Genomic DNA, 20,840 nt, shown 5'->3' with positions numbered 1-20,840 from the left:
GATAACTCCAACTTAAAAAAAAAAAAAGATTAAGCTTTCTTCAGTTGATGCAACCTATTTGGTTCAGCATTTCTCTATTCAGTGTGGAAAATCTTTTCATATCTATTTATAAACCTTGATGTGATCTTTTCAAATGTGTTCCAAAATTGTTTTCTGTTTTAGAAAACACGAATTCTTTAAAATAGGGATATCTGTATTCACACTGAGCTAATCCAAAGATGTTAGAAGCAAATGAGGAAGTGTTTGCCTTATAAAATTCATCAGATATTCATAAAAATTAATCCACAAATCTTAATGTAATTTATAAGGAATAATTTTTAGACTAATAGAATTGACTATAAGCTAAACAACAATAGTAATTCCATTCTTTTGGGGGAAAAAAATTGTCCACAGATGTTTAACCTTGGAATACAAGGGGAGAGCAAGGATCAGAGGTAGACCATATGCCCTGAAGAAAGTCATTTCTAATGTGTCTGGGACTCACTGAATTTATCTATAACACAAGAATATTAGACCAAACAAACCAGTGACTTTTATCTGTGTTTCAGAGTCTCAGTGAAGATAGAGAAAGCCAAGTGGACAAATGAGCCTAATTGTTATTTAATATATTTGGATCTGTATTAGATTTCTTTGGCAAGTGGATTTTTCTGAAAACAACATTCTTGGTTTAGTAGAGAGGAGGCACAGAAAGTGCAAAGACCATGTTAGCAAGTACCTCTTCACAGGTGAACATGTAGGATAGGATATGGGAATTTAGGATCAAGCCACATTCAATTTTAAGAAAGCCTCTCAGCCAGGTAATTGCAATCCCTGCAATGGAGGAGGACTTGTTCATCAAGGTAGAGGTTTAGTCTTGGAAGGACTAAGATCCTGTGAAGTCATGAGGGTATAGATTTGGGGACCATAGAATAGGGTGGGAAGATATTTATCTGAAGTGTGGGTATAATGTGGAGTTGGGGTGACAAAATGAGTCAGTTTTTGTTATTTAAAGTGCATCATACCATCACAATGGAAGCAGTAGGAAGGGTAACGTATCTGTATAATTTAAAGGGGCAAAAACTAAAAATTATGATAGTGAACCAGTTGGTTTTAGGACCTACAGTGTGATGAGTTTATAGAAAGGAAGATAAATGATTTCTTCTCTCTGGAGAAGCAATTCAGAAAAACAGAGAGGATCAAGGCTGTGCAGAAGAATGTGACTTTGAGTTTTCTTTCCATTTTATTCACACTGTGGGAAACTACATAGTAACTACAAGTGAAAGGAGAAATGTCAAAGTTGTAGAATGTGACGTTTTATTTGTTTTTTTATTTTTATTTATTTACTTATTTTTTAAAAGATTTTATTTATTCATTTGACAGAGAGAGACAGCCAGCGAGAGAGGGAACACAAGCAGGGGGAGTGGGAGAGGAAGAAGCAGGCTCCTAGCGGAGGAGCCTGATGTGGGGCTCGATCCCAGAATGCTGGGATCAAGCCCTGAGCCAAAGGCAGATGCTTAACGACTGTGCCACCCAGGCACCCCAGAATGTGATGTTTTAAATTGGACCTGTTAAATGTTGGTTGGGGAGTACATAAAGCAACATTAAATCTTTCCTAAGATTAGGAGATTAGATGGGATTTAGGACTAAGTGAACATATAAAATAATAATAAACATTTCACATTTTTAGAAGCTCAGTAAGTATCTATTGAAATAATGAATGACTGTATGATATTTGAATAAGCCTAACTTTAATTTTTTAATACTCCTATCAAGTCTCACTGATAGCATGGTAAGGGTTTTAAATTTTTTTTCATTAGAATATAAAAAGGTTTATCAAAGGAAAACTTCTGTTGACACCCCTACATAATAAGAAAAAAGTAGAACACTTCTGGCTGAATTAGTACAGCAAAGAAAGTAGAATAGGAAAATTCCATTCACTCAGCATCTTTGTTGCCTCTAAGGTACTTCTGTCCTACCTTGGGGCTCTAAGGGATTTTAATATTCATGAGGAGACAGAACATGCTACAGAAACCGTCAGTTAAATCTCAGTTATTTCCGGGGAAAGACTAATCTTCTTAATCGCTTAATTGCCCACACATTTAACAAAGTGTTTTAAATATATTTAGGGATAGTAGTTAAGAGAATATCTGTGGAATAAAAGATGAACTTCAAGGGTATAATCAGAGTTTGCAGCTACATGACAAATTTTATGTCCCCAAAATCTCATTTAATTTTCCATTCCAGATATTTTACTGCTATAAGCTTTTCAAAGCTCCTAAGCTTATACCAACAACAACAAAAACTTATTTTGTCAGGCTGTATATGCATCATTAATATTTCATCTGGGAAGATAACAATGTCCCAAAATTGGTACAGAAAAATGGAAACACAAGCAGAGGAACTTAATTAACTCGGAGTTCTGTCAAGCCTCTGAGAATATATTTTCATTTGTCAAATGTCCCTTTATGATTCATGACCAAATATATTGGGGAAGTATTAAGTTCTGTTTACTTTATATGTTTAAGAATCTTTCTTTATCCTGTTTATAGAAATGTTATTGTTCTCACTTCTGTAAAGGAACTTAGGAGTCATAAACGTTTGATGGTTCCAATCTTAGTCATAGAGGTAGGGAACCTCTGCTTGGGAATCTACTTACATTTCACCTAATGCATCTTGATATCCCATTTAAGCTACAGTGATTTACCTGACACTAAAACATCCAAAAGCTATGTTTTCACAAAGTTACACACATTATTTGAAGAAAAACTAGTCAGTTATTGCTTCAGGTTTCAAAGATTTGACCTAGCTTCCTATTTTCATGCAGATAATAAATTCTAAAAATGATCATAGAAAACCAATCTCAGGACTTTTTCTGTATCATGAATGCAATTACCAGTTACCACACAACATCTGTTTACATATTTTATTGTAGTTAAGACAGCAAGACTTGAGAGGGCAGCAAGAAACCAATCAGCATTCAGAACCCATATAACATATAAATAACGTACAAACACGGACTTCGCCATCATTTGTTAGCTGTTTCATCAGTATTAGAGTTTAAATTTGATACTATTTGAAAGCATTCCCTCTGATCCTAATACATGTAAAGAGACATTAGTTTATATTTGATTATTTCCAAGCCCGGAGGTGTTAGGTTCAGAAATACTGTTTTCCTTAAGATTTCAAATTTATAAATTTAACTTAAATTTATAATTTTTTAACTTATAAATTTATATTAATTAGAATATACATTCATTTAAATTTAATGTTTTTGGAATAAACTAAACTTTTATAAACAAGAAGATTAATACACATGGTTTTTCTTATTGCCGTAAATGTGTATGGAATTTTGAGGTTCACAAAAAGAACAAATTGCAAATATTACAAATATATTTGATATAGATTGAAAACTAAGTTGACAAAAGATGGACTTCAAAGTGAGTAGCTAAACATGATATAAAGAACAAAAACAGCTTTGTCAAATTTAAAAAGATTTCATTAAAAAATTATAAGAAATGATCAATCAGTGAGAATTATATGAACCAATAAAGGCTGCTGAAGGAAGTACATATTTCAACTAAAGCATGTTACAGAACTTTATCTTCATAGTAAAGATAGGGAATAACCTATTTTAGATATTTCTTTAGTTTTGCAAGCATTAATTCCCCAGCTGTGCTTTCCACTTTTTTACTTCAAGAATGATCATGAAGAAACATCTCAACTAGTACCTATTCATTGCTTTTTATTAAATAAACACTAAAAAATAATTTACATATAATAAACACTTCCATTTTATTTTTTATTTTTAAAAAATATTTCCATTTTAAATGTACACTTCAAGAGTTTTAGAGACAATTAAAGGATAAAACATTCATTTCACAATAGAAAATTTCTTTAAGCTCATTCGAAATCACTACCTCCATTCCTTTTTTTTTTTAAGATTTTATTTATTTATTTAACAGAGAGAGAGAGAGAGAGAGAGAGAGAGACAGCCAGCAAGAGAGGGAACACAGCAGGGGAGTGGGAGAGAAAGAAGCAGGCTCCCAGCGGAAGAGCCTGATGTGGGGCTTGATCCCAGAACTCCGGGATCACGCCCTGAGCTGAAGGCAGACACAACGACTGAGCCACTCAGGCGCCCCCACTACCTCCATTCTTGACCCCAGCCAACAGCTGTTCTGCATTTTGCCACTGTACATTGATTTGTTTTTTGTAAATATTCACATAAATGGGCTCATGTACATTTTGTGTCTGCCTTTTTTTCTCAACATAATGTTTTTGAGTTTTATCTATGCTGCATGATTTCTTTTTTGTTACTGAGTAATAGTACATTTTCTGAATATATCAGTTTGTTAATCCATCTTCTCATTACTTTTCCATATGTATCTTTGGAAGTTTTATTACTTTAGTTTTTATGATTAGATTTTCATTTAAAATTATTTTTGTGCATAGTGTTATGTTGGGAGTTGGGTTCCTTTATTTCCGTATGCATATCCAATTATTCCAGCACTACTTACCAAAATGCCTTTTTTTTCCTCTATTGAGTTACCTTATTAGCATCTTCACCAAAAATCAATTGACCATGTGTGTGACTCTAAGGACGTTGCTTTGTTCCACTGTCCATAAATTTATTCTTCCATCAACACTACACTGTTTTGAATGCTGTAATTAGATTAAGTTGCCAAACTTTGTTATTTTTCAAAATAGTTTTGAAAATACCTATGTTACTTAAATTTTCATATATATTTTAGAATCAGCTGAACAAGCTCTACAAAAACAGGAAGCTGGGATTTTATTGGGATTTCTTTGAATCTATAGATAAATTTGGGGAGAATGGATGTTTTAAAAACATTCAGTCTTCTATTTCATGAATATGGTATATCACGCTATTTAATTAGATCTTTCCCCACAATATTTTGTAATGTTAGATGCACACTATTTAAAAAACACACTACTACATTCAGAGATCTAAGAAGGTACCTCATATGATAATCTTGACATTTATGAAAATTGTTGACCACTTGCATTCCTAATTAAAACACTAAAAACAAAACAGAAAACACCAGCAATTTTTAGATATGTCCTTTACACTAATTTATACATATGAACTTAATCATAAAGCCATCATCTCACTTAATGGGAAAACACTAAAGGAAACTCCACTAAGGTTGAAAACAAAGGAAAGAAGCCTACTATCCCCAATATGATCAAAAGTGTATTGTACTAGTCATTATATTTAGGCAATATAAATGAATTAGGAAAAAATGAAAGGAAACTATCTCTATTCACATTTGCATATGATATAATCATATACCTAAAAAATCTTAGAAAATCAATTATGAAACTAACACAAGTGGTAAAAGAATTATTAAGGTAGCAAGCTACAAAATTAGCATAAGTTATTCAATATCCTTTATACACATAAATGATTACGAATTAGAAGATAAAAGGTTAAATGTCATTTATTATAGCAAAAAATACCTTAAATACTTAGTAATAATTTTATCAATAATTGTGCAGAATCTATTTGAGAAAAAAGTATATTATTCCTGGATGATATAAAAATAACTTGAACAAATAGGAAAGCATTCCTAGTTCTTGAACAGGAAGATTCACCAACATAAATATATTTGTTTTCCATAAGTAATTTATATGTTTAATGTAACCAAGTATATCTGAAAGCTATTTTATGGAGCTAGACATTTTCATTCTAAAATTCATGTAAAAATGATATACATGAATTGGAAGCTTACCAAATGCTAAAAGGTACTATAAAGCCTCTATATTTAAGTGTATTACTGAGTACATAACTGCAAAGAACAGTGCATAGTATTAGAGGTCAAGAAATTGAGCCAAGTATAAACAGAAATTTACTATAAAGATAAATTTAGTATAAAGATAAATCTCAAATTACTAGCATAAAAATAGACTTTATTGGGATGGCATATGTAGCAGATTGGATAGCTCTTTGGAAAAGTATAACTTTGATCCATACCTCATTGTATATGTAAGAATAAATTTCAAAGAGAAGAGTCATCTGAAGTCTTTTGACCCAGCAATTCTACTTCAAAAAAATTATTCTGAAGGAATATTTCCAATTGTATGTGTAAATTCATATGCTCATGTTATTCATTGCAGCATTGTTTATAATTGCAAAATATCAGAAATCACCTTGAATTCCCATACATAAGAAATTGGTTGAATAAATGTGGCACATCTACATGATGGAATACCATGCAGCCACAAAAAATAACGAGAATCAAAAAACAAATGTTGTCACCATTGAATTATCCACGTTCTTTGGTACTTTGTTCCAAACAGACTTCCAAAATATCATAGATATTGAGATAAAGCATTGCTTAAATGGAAGTAGCTAGAAAGCTTTGGAGGATATACTAAAACGGGACTTTTTGTGATAAAAGTCCTTCCTACTATGAAATTATTGTGGTCTTCAGGAAGACACAGAATCCAATGATTGACCAGAAATGAGAAAAATATGCGAGGCCATTCTCCCTTTTTTATATAATTTTGACACCTTACATTTTTTATGCACTTTATTTTTTAAAGATTCTTGACATTTTTATCTCTTGTAATCTCATTTTACACCACTTCAGTACCTTAGCTTTTACATATGAAGGTATCCTTCTATATTCTTGCTATTTTTTTCCCCAAATCAATCAAAATACGAGGTGTTAAGGCTTTTTTCAAGGATTTATTTATTTTAGAGAGAGATTGCGGGCACATGAGTGCGATGAGCAGAGGTAGAGGGAGGGGAGAGAGAATCCCAAGCAGACTCACTGCTGAGTGCAGAGCCCGATGTGGGGCTCAATCCCTAAACCCTGAGATCATGACCTGAGCCAAAATTAAGAGCTGGATGCTTAATGGACGGAGCCACCCAGGCACCCTAAAGGCTTTTTTGATCATGAATAAGAGTAGACCTAGGGGTAAATTATGTATGTCTTTTTATGACGCCACACTTTAAAGTCAATTATAAAGTCCAAATATTGCAGCATCGTTGCTATAGAAACTAATTTTTTTTCTGAGTAAATTTGTATCTCAGAATAGATTTTTCATTGTTGCTCATTCACATTTTCTTATATACTAAATGCTCAGTTCCTTGCCCAACACTTCCTCCATTCCACATTATCTTTTGATCTTCACACTCTGGAATTTTTTTTCTTGATACAAATTTTAATTTCTTGAGTCTACCCTTTTCCCAACATTCTACTAGACCTATCAGGGAAATGAATTGTTCATTTCCAGCATACAGATTTGGTGTGAAAATTGTGTATTAAAATGTGAGCTAGAGAGAGAGTATGTTTGGGTTTGGGAAGTGGGGACTCTATTGACCATAAATATAGTGTCACAAGTCGATTTGAGACAATTTATATGTTGCCCAAAAAGCCAGATAATTTCATAGATGGTCATTGATAAAAGATATCTTCCCTTGCAAGGGTTTTTATGTATTATTGCTTCTATCTATCCTTTTTCATGCAACAAAATCAGACTTAAAAGTATATAGCTACCTTATAACCACAGGACGAAAATCTCTAGGAGATTTGTGCTTTAAATTATATATTTAGTAAGCAAATGAAAATATTAGAGAAGACTGCAAAAGAAATGGAAGATAGGTATGCACAGTATACATATTTAAAGTACAGAGCAAAAAATATATGCATTTTCTATCATTTTATCTTAATGCAATGATTTTCTAAAAGTAATCATGTTTTCAGTAAAGCAAATCCCAATGTTTGTTAATCACCTACAAAGTGCCCTGCACCATGATAGGATACCTGAAAGAAAAGAAAAGAAAACAAAACAAAACAGTTTCATTATACATGATTATGACAGTCGTGCTCTGAAAATAGTGAGGAAAACTGAAGTGAAAGTAGTAAATAATGGAGAAGTATTCAGAGAATAGAGGATGTTTGACCTACAGAGAGAAAGATTAAACATTTAAAAAGATAGTTAAGGGTTGGGTGTCTGGGTAGCTCAGCTGGTTAAGCACCTGCCTTCAGCTTAGGTATTGATCCCAGGGTGTGGGATTGAGTCTCCCCTAGGGCTCACTGCTCCACAGGGAGTCTGCTTCTCCCTCTGACCCTCCTCCCACTCGTTCTTTCAATATCTCTCTCCCTCAAACAAAATAAAATCTTTAAAAAAGGACAGTTAAAGGTTATCATGTGAAAATGATAATCTTTAATGATTAGATATTTTTGTATTGACTGAAAAATTAGAGTTAGGATTGGTGCAAATGTAGATTATGTTTCTGCTGCACATTAGGATTATTATCATCTTCCATCAGGGTGAACAAATTACCTTAACCTGGACAACTATAAATCTATAAATATGAAATAATTAATGAAACCTAATTGTTAAACTGTGTGGGCATGCTTTATAAGTATACAGGACAAAGTTTCTAACATTTTAATTAGAAAGAGTTCATTTAAATTCTCCAGTATCCCAGTGGTCACTGTAGAGGGAAAGGTGCTAACAAAATATCCTTAAATTGAGTTTAGGAGGAAGCACTGCTGTCAGCAACTTGCCTGCTCCCCATGAGGACCATGACACACCATTGAGCTGAAGAGTGGTGTTATGATGAGCATGGCTGGGCTGTGCCCATGAATAGAAATGATAAGCATGTAGATAAGGGGATAGTGGATATTTCATCTACATCTTAAAAATCTTTAGCATTAAGAGTCTTACGTAGGCACAGGAAGCCAGATATTTCATACACTCTATCTTGAAGCTAGAGTGTAGGCATGTAATGAAGACTTCAAATATGAGATTCTCAAATGGAAATTAAATTTAGAAATGACTGTTCTGGGGTCGTAGCAATGATCTTCTCAAAAGGTTGAAGGCAAAGGCTTTGGGTTCTTTGGAGGTAAGCAACAGTATACCTTCTGGCATCTTTTCTGAGTGTCTAAAGTGCTGATTGGCACTGGCAAAGTTGTTGTCACTAGAAAAGTCTGTTTTAATGTTGGATATTTTTCTGGGCATCGAAGTTCGGTTTACAGAAATAAAGTAATTCTGTGGCCTCCCTAGTAGATATTTCCTTTTCTAAGACAGGGTTTTAGTAGAGCAAAGTGTTTCAGAGGCATGTTTCTCTTTCTTGAAGATTCTTGATGTGTTTATGATGCTGGCACCACTTCAGGGCAGGCAGAAAGTTAAAGCAACAAGCTGATCTTGAGCCCAGTTTCAGAGTTGTGTCTCTGGTATGACTATTATTAGGATAACATCTGTATCACCAGTGAGTATATATTCCCACCACAAACTTTGAAAACATGTAAAGCCACTCTGCAAGGAGGAAAACTAAGAAAAGAAAGGAGGTACCTGTTAGATAAGGATATATATGAGCATGAAATGCAACCAGATATAAAATACACATGCTATGTTATATTCCTGTGATAAAAGAGACAACCCTGAAGTAGGAACAGTCTCCAGGTAGTAGGAAATAGCTATCCTACGATGTTCAAAAATGATGCTCAGAGAACAAAAAGTTCTAGCAGCCTAGAAAAAAATAATGAAAACCTTCACTCCTCACAGCATCTCCACATTGCTCCAGACATCTGTCAGTGTTGTCTGAATAAAGACTTTGTCTTGCAGCACTACAGCTCCATTTTTCCCTTGTCCAGAACAACTCCTTTCTCAGAGTTGAATATATGTAGTGGGCTATGTCTGCCCTCCTTCTCCCCTCTTCAGCCCCACCTTGATATGCTGCTTTTGACTACTCACTAGCCACATCCAACTAGCTCTTTAAAGGGACCTATACTTCTTTGACTATGTTTTTTCTGGTCTTTTCTAAGAGGCATCAGACATTATCCTTAGCTTATTGGTTCAAATAGTATCTCCAGTCGCTAAGTCAGCCATTACAAATAAATGCTTGCATTTGGCTATACGTTTAGCTCAGCATTATTCTCTTGGCTTTCACGCACAAGCACACACATGCACACGTACACAATGTATTTTATATAACGTGTGTGTATGGTAAATGCATCATTCTTGCGAATATCAGTAGTGGGAGCAGTATTTATTTGTCCTATGTAACCCCAGGAGAAGTGTCAACTGAGGACAGTAAGTTTGTAGGGAAGGTGACTGATGGAGGTAACTACTAACACCAGAACTGCAATTTATTTAAAGATCAAGGCACTGAGGAAGCTCTAAACTCATCATCTACTTTATCCTTGGTGGTGGCTTATATCCTTTGCTTCCATATTTATAGTATAGATTCAAAGTTGCTTTTGATTCCTGAGAAGTGCAGAAATAATAGGTTGGATGTTATTAAAGTAGGGAAAATGTATGATTGATTGCAAAAGTCATGGATATGAAGTGAAAGAAAGGCAATATGCTCAGTTGGTTGCTGTAACAATCCATTATAATGGAAAGTGTAATTATGATACATGCTTTTCATAAATATGTAAAGATAATTTTCAAGATACACAATTGAGATAATCATTTGAATTTTTCCATCATGCATTTTTTTTCAACCTCATGTCATTTCCTCTGTTAATTCAAAGAAATAGCCAAGGCATTTTTATCTCAGGGAAGCTGAGTTGAGTTTAGAAACAAAAGTTCTTCTTGAAACCTGTAAAGAAAAAACCATACAAGCTTTGAAAAGCACTGAAAATTTGCATCAAGAGAACACTATCCAAACCTGGCTTCTGCTACTGAATTTTTTGGTATGATGTCCCAGGACACATGGGTCATAGGATATTGAATGCCATCATATAGAAGAAACTATTATTTGTGGCTGGCATTTGTATAGATTTATTTTCATATTCATAAAAAGCATATTCATATGCATTACCCCATTTAATCTATACCACAACTCTGTTGGATAAGTTTTATGTTATTCTCATTTAATGATAAAAGATTTGATGCGTAGGTGGATTAATTATATTGTTGAATAGAATGAAATGAGATTGTAATGAGCAGTGATTTGAAAGTCTGTCTCCTGACTCCAAATCTATAGGCATTCCTCTGTGCACAGATTTAGCAAGATTATATTAAATTCCAGGAAGGTCTTGTGAGAAATAATAATCGTGTGCTGGAAATTTCTCATGCATTTTAAATAGGACTAACCTCGTACAATCTGCATTTTCAAAGAAAATTACTTTGTTTCCTATGAATTAACTGCCAATTTATCCATAAATTCCAAAACAAAACATGAAGTTAAAGCACTCAAAATGACTGTTAGGGATTTACTTCATTTCACTCATAGAATCAGAGTGAAAGCACTTGGTAATTTTGCTTAGTTGTAGGCCTTTAGAAAAATTGACTTTCAGTGTTGATGAAATAATATTTTAGATGACAAATATTGGCAGGAGGACAATCTACTCTGCTGATAACATTGAAAAAACCATTTTCATCTTCAGGTTTAGTCAGAAATCTTTGGAAGGATGAAATTTACAAAATGATTGCTTTGTGACTTTGCAAAATGACATTAACCTTTGATGACTCTGAATGCCAACATCTTAGATGGTAATTCCTTTGGTTTTAAAAAGTCAGAAGGAAATAGAATGTCAATTGTACAATGGATTAAATTGAGGAAAGCTCACATTAAAATTCTGAATTCTATTGAAAAATAATAAAAATCCTAGAACAGTTCTCATTCCCAGGGAAATGCACCATATGTCCTCTAAAACACAGGCAGAACCAAGTACATTAAGAGAGCAATTAAAACACTGTCCCGCAGTGCTGAAATATCAGTTCACATATGGCTTTCCTCACCTGTAACAATTTATTTTACTTGGTTTCTTTCATAAAACCAGTAATTTGTTTATTGTTTTCCTGGTTTATAGAGGTAAAATTTACGATTAACTTATAATAACAAAAATGGAATGCTTTTAGGAAAGATATGTTATGTTCAAGTTCAATATTTTATTATATCAATTTTTATTAACATATAATCTCTGAAAACCTATTGTTTTGTTCTGTTGAAAATATTCAATTGCCTGACAGAAGGAAATGAACTATAGGCAGAGGAATGAAGTGAAAGAGTTAGTAATAGTGTGGTATCATCTCCATAGCATATATGGGAATAAATAATTTTCACACTGATGATCAGATGATACATTTGTTTATGATTACCCATGGAGGTACCACATATCAAATTCTGTTCTTTGCTATTACCTGGATATCTTTTGCTTAATATTGAATTGAGTTTCCAAGGCCACCTTTAAATTAAGTAGATGATATAGTGTTTTGGTTAAAAAATGTGGGCTGTGAAGTATTGGCTTCAAACACTGGCTGCAATATATGCACAAGAAATTCACTTAACTCTTTTATTTTTAATTTCCTTCTTTAATGAAGAAATTCATAGAATTTTACACCTAAGATTTTGGTGCTGCATGTGTGTGTATATTAAATGGAATGAACCCTGAACCATGTAGAAAAGTATTTTATACATAGTGACTAACACTCAGTAAAAATTAGCCTATTTTATCATCATCATCATCAACTTTTTGGTTTATATTAAGTTTTAAGATGCTCATGTTTTATTGCTTACATGGCAACAAGACTCAAGACTTGGGCCCATTCACGTGATAGTGAAACTTGGATCTAAGACCCTCATGTAAAGCCCAGAACCATAAAGATAGATAGATAGATGATTGATTGATTGATAGACAGATGATAGAAGATAGAAAGTTTTAAAAAGTTCACTAGTAAGAAGACACAATAATGAAGGTCCTCCTGCTCAGCCACAGGGATGTATAGTTTTGAGCTGCATTTCTAGATCTCTCCTCCTCCTCTTTTTTTTTCTTAATATTCAGTGCTTTTAGTGAGATGTACTTAAGTGTACTTTGCATTTATCCTGCTTTGGTTCTAAATCTTTTGCCCATAAACTTTAATTATCTTTGAGGATTTTTCAGCTCTTTCTTTTATTAACAAATTATAAAACAGAAGTTTTATAAATCCACCTCTGATCAAGTTTTTATATCCCCCACTGGGCTGTTTATATTGCCTCCTTGTAAGTTTTTATTCAGGTACGACTTCTCATTCATACATCTGGTTATCTTGTCTGGTTTTATACAAAATTCAGGGAGAATTATTATACAAATCTAGTAAATCCCAAACCATCACAGAGAATCAACAGAAATTGTACCTCTTAAAGTACAGGTGAGGATGTAGCCTGGGAATAGTTAACAAAAAATCACCCCAAAGGCCTGGTACCTGGTAGATCAAAGCGCTGGCTGCTACTGAATAAAAAGGGGGGTTGGAAATGCATAGGATCAGAGGTAGCAGCCTCAGGAATGTCTCCTTTAGGGAGAGAAAAGCAGCAGCTGGAAAAGAGGAGGTGTCCGTTCAGACTACTAAGATAAGCAAATGAAAGAAATAGAAGACATTAAATATTCTGTAGAAACAAACAAACAAAAAAAACCTATAAAATCAGAACACACACTAACTCCTTCCTACCTTCAAAAAGAGTATTCAAATGAAAGAAGTTGAACTTTACTACACCAGTAAAAGCCAGCGGCAGTTTTGACTAAAAAATTTATATTTTTCTGCTAAAATCCTTCACTCCCTTCTATATATCAATGTTATTGATCATCCAGGAAACTGAAACATTTCAACAAAAGAAAATAGCAGAAAATATCTTTAAAAGATAGCTTTATAGAAGATCTTCGGGGCACCTGGGTGGCTCAGTCAGTTGAGCATCTGACTTCCACTCAGATCATGATCTCAGGGTCTTGGGATTGAGCCTCCAGTCAGCTCCCCACTGAGCAGGGAGTCTGCTTTCTCTCCCTCTCCCTCTGACCTTCCCCCGACTAGTGCATGCTCTCTCTCAAAAAAATAAAATCTTTAAAAAAAAGAGAAAGATTTAAACTTCTGTGCTTGCTATAGACCCTTTTTACAATTGGATAAAGCCACTGACTCCATTTTAGAAAATGTTATAAATTTATTCATAATGTAAAATACATAGGATTAGTAAGGAAACAAAATCTGTTAAAATGTAATTTAAAAATATTAGTTTTTCTTTATTAGCATATTATATAAGATTTAGCAATAAATATTTTAATTTTGAGTATTAAAATGTAAGTGTTATGAGTTAGATGCAACAAATATAATGTGATATAAAAATATCTCTGACCTCTACTGGTAACAAATTCATAGGAACTGCTAGTACCACTGTAGTTTGTTACCTTCATTTATAACATAATAGTAAATTTCAGTGATAAACTAGCAAAAAAATATATATATACTTATACAAGTTTACAGACCCTGTGTGTGTTCATGTGCACACATTGAAGGGTAAAAAAGAAATTCCATAGAAGAATAAAAAAGAAACTAACAAAAATAGTCACTTCATGTAGAGTTAAAACAGTAAAAAATTTTTCAAGAAAAACATAAGAGAAAATCTTGGAGACCTTAGATCAGGCAAATATTTCTTAGATATGACACAAAAAGCTGTGTTTACAAAAAAAATAAAATAACTGACCTTATCAAAATTCAGAACTCTTGAACTTTCAAAAACACCATTAAGGAAATGAAAAGACAAACAACAGATTGGGAGAAAATATTTGCAAAAGACAAGTCCATGAAATACTTATATCCAAAGGATACAAAGAAAATGTATGCTTCAATAATAAGAAACAACCCAATTAACAATTAAGCAAAAGATTCTAATAACTTTCCACCAGAGAAGTTATGCAAATGGATATTAATCACATGAAGAGTTTTTCAGCATCATTAATCATTAGGGAAATTAAAATTACAATGAGATACGATTCCATACCCACTAGAATGAATATAAAAATAATTTAAAGGATAAGTAACATAACAAATGTTGGGAAGGATAAGGAGAAATGGAAATCCTCATACGTTGTAGGTGGGACTATAAGGTGCTGCAGTCACTTTACAAAATATTTTGGCAGTCCCTCAGAATATTAACGATAAATTCACCATATGATAGAGCTTTTCCCCTCTTAAGTATCTACTCAAGAGAAATAAAAAAACATATATCCACATAAAAACTTGTATGTGGATGTTCATAGCAGTATTATTCAAAATGACCCAAAATTGGTCAAAATCTAAGTGTCTATCACCTGGTGAATGCATAAAAAAAGTGGGATATTATGCATACAATGGAATACTATTTAGTAATAAAAGGAGTGACTACAGGTGCATACTGCAACATGAATAAACCTCGTAAACATGTTTAGAGAAGCCATGCATAAGAGACTGCATATTGTATGATTCAATTTTTATAAAATATTCAGAAAAGGCAAAGGTATAGAGACAAAAAGTAGATTAGGGTAGCTTGAGGTGGTCAGGAGAATGGAAATGAACAGAAATGTGCCTGAGGAATTTTATAGGAATGATGAAATGTTCTCAAACTGATTATAGTCATGATTGCACATCTTGGTAAATTTACTAAAAGCTTGAATTGCACACTTGAAGAGGGTGAATTAAATGGCACACAAAATTTGCAAAGAAAATATTTTTAAGTTATTGAGAAATGGTCACATGTAGGTGGTTGGTGGGTGCAGACAAAGGGAAATGGTAGTATTTAAGACTTTTTTTTTCCCATATATGCCTTTCTATATAATGTTTACTTTTGAATCATGTAAAATGTCTTATCTATTCAACAGATTAAAGTTTTTCTTATGATCACCATATATGCTACTTTTGCAAAGTTGTTACATGTTGTCTTCTCTCAATCCACTATGCTCTTTTTTAAGTTTTTATTTAAATTCCAGTTAGTTAACATACAGCGTAGTATTCGTTTCAGGTGTACAATATAGTGATTCAACACTTCCATACATCACCCAGTGCTCATCACAAGAGCACATCTTAATCCCCATCTCCTATTTCACACATCCCCACCCACCCCACTTCTGATAACCATCAGCTGTTCTCTATAGTTAAGAGTCTGTTCTTGGTTTGCCTCTCTCTCTCTTTTTTTTCCCCTTTGCTCATTTGTGTTGTTTCTTAAATTCCACATATGAGTGAAATCCTATGGTATTTGTCTTTCTCTATCCTCTTCTCCTTTTATCTTTTTCACCTTCTGAGGGTGTTTCAGAGGATTTATGGACTTCTTTTTTATGGGTGCTTTCTAAATAATATTTACTTTGTTGCAACATCCTGTAAAGTTGTGTTTTTTTATATTCTTTTTTCTTTAGCTTACCACTTTATTCCTCACAAGTGAAATGTCATTGGTAGCATAAGAGACAATAGAATGGAAATAAATATCCATATATCATAAATGTGTACTCCTCCATTGTTAAGCCTCTCCGTCCAAAGTGCTACTTTAAGTTTTCAAATTTTTCAGTTGGAAATTTCAGTTAGAACAATTTAACCTTTAAAATAATTTGCTAGAAACAAAACATAATTCACAGTACATTTGGTCTGCAATATTGACAAGTTGCAATTTAAAAAATCAGGTTAGAAGGATCCATTGAAAGGATCATGTGGCTCTTATCCTTTCTTTTATTAATGTGGTGTATCATGTTGATTGATTTGCAAATATTGAACGGCCCTTGCAGCTCAGGAATAAATCCACCTTGATCGTGGTCAATGATTCTCTTAATGTACTGTTGGATTTGGTTTGCTAGTATTTTACTGAGAATTTTGCATCCATGTTCGTCAAGGATATTGGCCTGTTCTCTTTTTTGATGGAGTCTTTTATCTGGTTTTAGTATCAGGGTAATGCTGGCCTCCTAGAATGAATTTGGAAGTTTTCCTTCCACTTCTATTTTTTGGAATAGTTTGAGAAGAATAGCTATTAACTTATGATTACCTCGTTCTAGGTTGTAATCTGAAATTAAATTACATATGTATGTGCGTATATACTACTGCTTTACTATATCCAAGAATAAAAATGGGGAAAATTAGACAACATTAGGTTACCTGAAATAGTAAAAGTGTGTGTATTGTGTACAGTGAGGTTTATGGGAGCAAACAAAGCAAAAATAAGAAAAAAACAATGGTATCAAAGAGAAACTGTGTCTTTACAATATTGCCTTGAGTGCTTTAGCTGATGGTGTCTTCTTTCTGAAGAGTTGTGAGAAAAGGATGGATATATAATTTCTTAAGTGCTGTAAGAGAAATAACACCATAAAAATTTGTGTATAAAACTAGACTTTTTAATCTTATTTTTCTTTTCTATGCACCTAGTATCATTACTATGCAAAGATACTCTAAGGGAAGTATTTGTTATACTTATAAGGAAATTGAGAGAGGGAATGAGATCATACTGACCTCTTCATATAAAATTGTAACTTTTTTTAAAGATTCTATTTATTTATTTATTTATTTATTTATTTATTTATTTATTTATTTGACAGAGAGAGACAGAGACAGCCAGCAGAGAGGGAACACAAGGAGGGGGAGTGAGAGAGGAAGAAGCAGGCTCCCAGCGGAGGAGCCCGATGCAGGCTCAATCCCAGGACTCTGGGATCAGGACCTGAGATGAAGGCAGAGCTTAATGACTAAGCCACCTAGGCGCTCCTAAAGTTGTAATATTTAAAGTTTTTTTCTCATTTATGATTTTGGTATATATTCATAAATCCATAAGGTTGGAAAGACAGTAGCTATCATCTTTTCTACACAATTGATCTTCCCCCATCTTGTTCAAAGAGACAGGACCATCAGGCTCCAGAAGCAGATATCTGACTTGAACTAATTCAATCATGTTCTTTATTTTATAAGTAAGGATATTTTATTTTGCACAAGACATAAAGCCCAAACTGAAAGGCAGAATTGAGCAGATAAGACATCTACCACCATCCCTACCACCATCATCACCACTTCCAAATTAAAATATATACTGATAAATAGTAGCTAATAGCAAACAATGTAGTGGGAAGATCAGTAGTCTTCTCTCCCAGTGCCTTTACTCCGAAATAAACCATTTGTGACATTGGGTATAATGTTCCTTAATATACTTAAAGGACATGTTTGGTAATAATAGAAATACAGTTTAGAACTTTTTAAAAAATGTAATGCATGGTTTGTAAATCCATTTTATCCAATTTCATTTTAATTGCAAATTATTTTTTTTTCCTGAACACAGGTCTTTTAAGTATATCTGCTCCCCTGGTATTCTTTACTAATCTTATAGTTAAAATTCCCTCACATTTAATAAAACTTTTCACACTATTCAATGGTGAACACTGAAATGTAAAATGTATTATAAAGAATAATTTCAACAAGAGAGCAAAACTAAAAAAGGTGATTCTATATTTATGCATGTATTGTTAGGAACATATATTAAAGCAAGAAAATCAATCAAAGGTTAAAGGACACCACTACATCAAGGGTTGAATATTTCAGAAACCTTCAGAAAATGATTTTACAAAATAAGTTGGAATCTCAAAGTCATTTGAACAATTTTTCCCTATATATTATTATATATTTCCCTATATATTAGTTTTGTTTCTGAAGATTATAAAATCTTAATCTCATGCGTATTTCCCCATAAAACTTGCAATTATACCTATAATATCAGATAATGATATTAAATATGCGTAACAGTAACAATATTGATGTGATGAGTATTTTCAACAGGCATGTAATCCTCATATTACTGGTAGGTTGTGTTTCAGGATGTTCAAGGACATGGGCCTAATGTGTAGTTACTATTAGAGTGAGTGCTATCTGCCAATAAACTTGATTTTTCTTTCTGATTTGTTCACTACTTCATCTGTGGAATAAATAAATGAAAAGTTACTGCTGAAAGGCAATACAGGTACTATAGCAGAAAATGTTAAATTACAGGAGAAATCCTAAGCCCCAAGTGCTAATAATGAAATGACAGCAAAGGATGTTTGAATTAAGTTTTATTGTGCCTTCTGATCCGGAGAGTCTATATTTCTAAGCAGGGAGAAATATATAGTATAAGTAATTCCAGATATTAGTACTTGCATATCGAATGTCAGTAGAATCAAGTGTACCTTTTTGTGCTTCTCATTTTTCAAAATCTGACGTTATAGCTATTTATTACTACTAATATGTATGAGCCACTTGAGCAAAGCATTTTAAACTGTGTTTATGAAATATTTAAAATGTGTAGGTAGATGTCATTTCTTTATTCTACATTTTAGAAAACACAAGTTCACAAAGTTTAAGTCCCTTGATGAAAGTCTTATAGTCAGTAAGTCTGAAAGTAAATCTGGAATTTGAGTTCAGCTTTGCATAACTCACATCTAGGATCTTTGACTCGACAGGGCTTGAGGCTTCCTCCCTCTTGGCATTTCTCAACATCACTTCACCCATAATCCTGCAGGTCCTACAGAAGTGGTTAGTCGATAGTTAACTAAGAAGAATATGGTAGGCTTAGTGGTATTGTATTAACGCACAACGCAGAAAACATCAGGAATCCCGGGTCCCAGTGATTCTGTGGCCCTAAGTAGCAATATGACCTCAATAACTTAATTCACCTTTGTGCGCTTCAGATTTTTCAACTATAAAAAGAGAATTAAATGATAGTTATGAAAACAACATGAGATCATGGATTTGCAATCTAGAACACTCTCCAAATACCCATTGGCCACACATAAAATCCATAATGCCAAAAGGGATCCTCATTCCAAGTTCCGCCTGCCACTGCCATTCTACTGGTTAAACCTTCAAAGCCTTCATTGTGAGGTATACGTTACACTATCTGTTTTTGTATTTTCTTTTTACAATGACCACCACAGGAAATTTCTATAATATGAAAAGAGTCCAGAACCTAAATATAGGATTTAGGACCATTTCACACATTTCTTAATAATCAATATTTTTGATAAGTCCCTCAAAAAATTCTAAGTCAGGAGTAGCCTAAAGAGTTTAAAACCTCACTGATTTTTCTTGTTTTATTGACTATCTTTTCTTAACACAGCCACAGCAGTGTTTTTGACACAAACATAACATTGATGGTAATTTTGTACCACACAGTTTTCTCTGCCCTGGATATCCCTCCAGCAGCAGGTGGCTCTCTTGAGCTGTGCTTACTCTCATTTGGCCATCTCATTGCCTCAGATTCAGCTATCGTTTGGTGAATGGCAATCCCTTATGAATACCATGGGAAAAAAGGCCATCTAACTCAAGAAAATGCAGATAATTGTATTGCTTTCAAGGTGATCTAAAGTTAATCCTGTATTTCTTAAGATATGCTTGAAATATGGTAATACACAAGTTCTCTCCTTTATTAAAGAAAACAGCTTGCATATGTTTCCTCTCCAGTTTCCACAATTCAAATTTTCATTATGTGATGAATTTATAAATCTATTGAAGATAGTAGCAGGAAAAGATGTAGTGTTTCACAGACATGCTTATCTATTCTACATTTTTTCTGCCCTCATATGCTTGGCCATGAAAGAACTAAAGACTAAGAAAGAACTAAATGGATAACACATCACACTGTTAATGTTTGAAATTTTACCCTATCAGTGGATATTTTTCCTTTATACTTTGCATGGTGATTCCTACATAGTTGGAACCCTCTACCAATCTATGTTGAGGTTAAATGGTTTTAGGTTTTAAGTCTTTTTAATTTTTATATTGGGATGGCAGAAAATGGTTTTATATTTTCTCTACACTACTGGGTCATTTTCAAAGTACAGAACTCTGCACCTGTTTTTTCCACAGTTCACACCTCACCTTGGTATGTGATACCATACACAGAAAGAGCTGGCTTCCCTTAATTTAGTTTGCTTGAATCTTAGGCCAGATATTTTACTGCCCTGTAAGATGGCAGAAAATTTCAGTCAAGACAATTACAAGTAAAGAATAACAAGCAAATCTAATCCAAACAAGTAAACAGTAAGCACATCCAATCCCCAAATCAGGGGTCCCAGTGGTAAATACTTTTGGAAACCAGACAAATAATAAAGAAGAGCAAAACACTTGCATGCAGCTGAAGAAATAACATGGGAATGGAC

Source organism: Ursus maritimus, unplaced genomic scaffold (assembly GCF_017311325.1).
Source record: "Ursus maritimus isolate PB19 unplaced genomic scaffold, ASM1731132v1 scaffold_29, whole genome shotgun sequence".
Taxonomy (NCBI): domain Eukaryota; kingdom Metazoa; phylum Chordata; class Mammalia; order Carnivora; family Ursidae; genus Ursus; species Ursus maritimus.
This window is presented reverse-complemented; position numbering follows the sequence as displayed.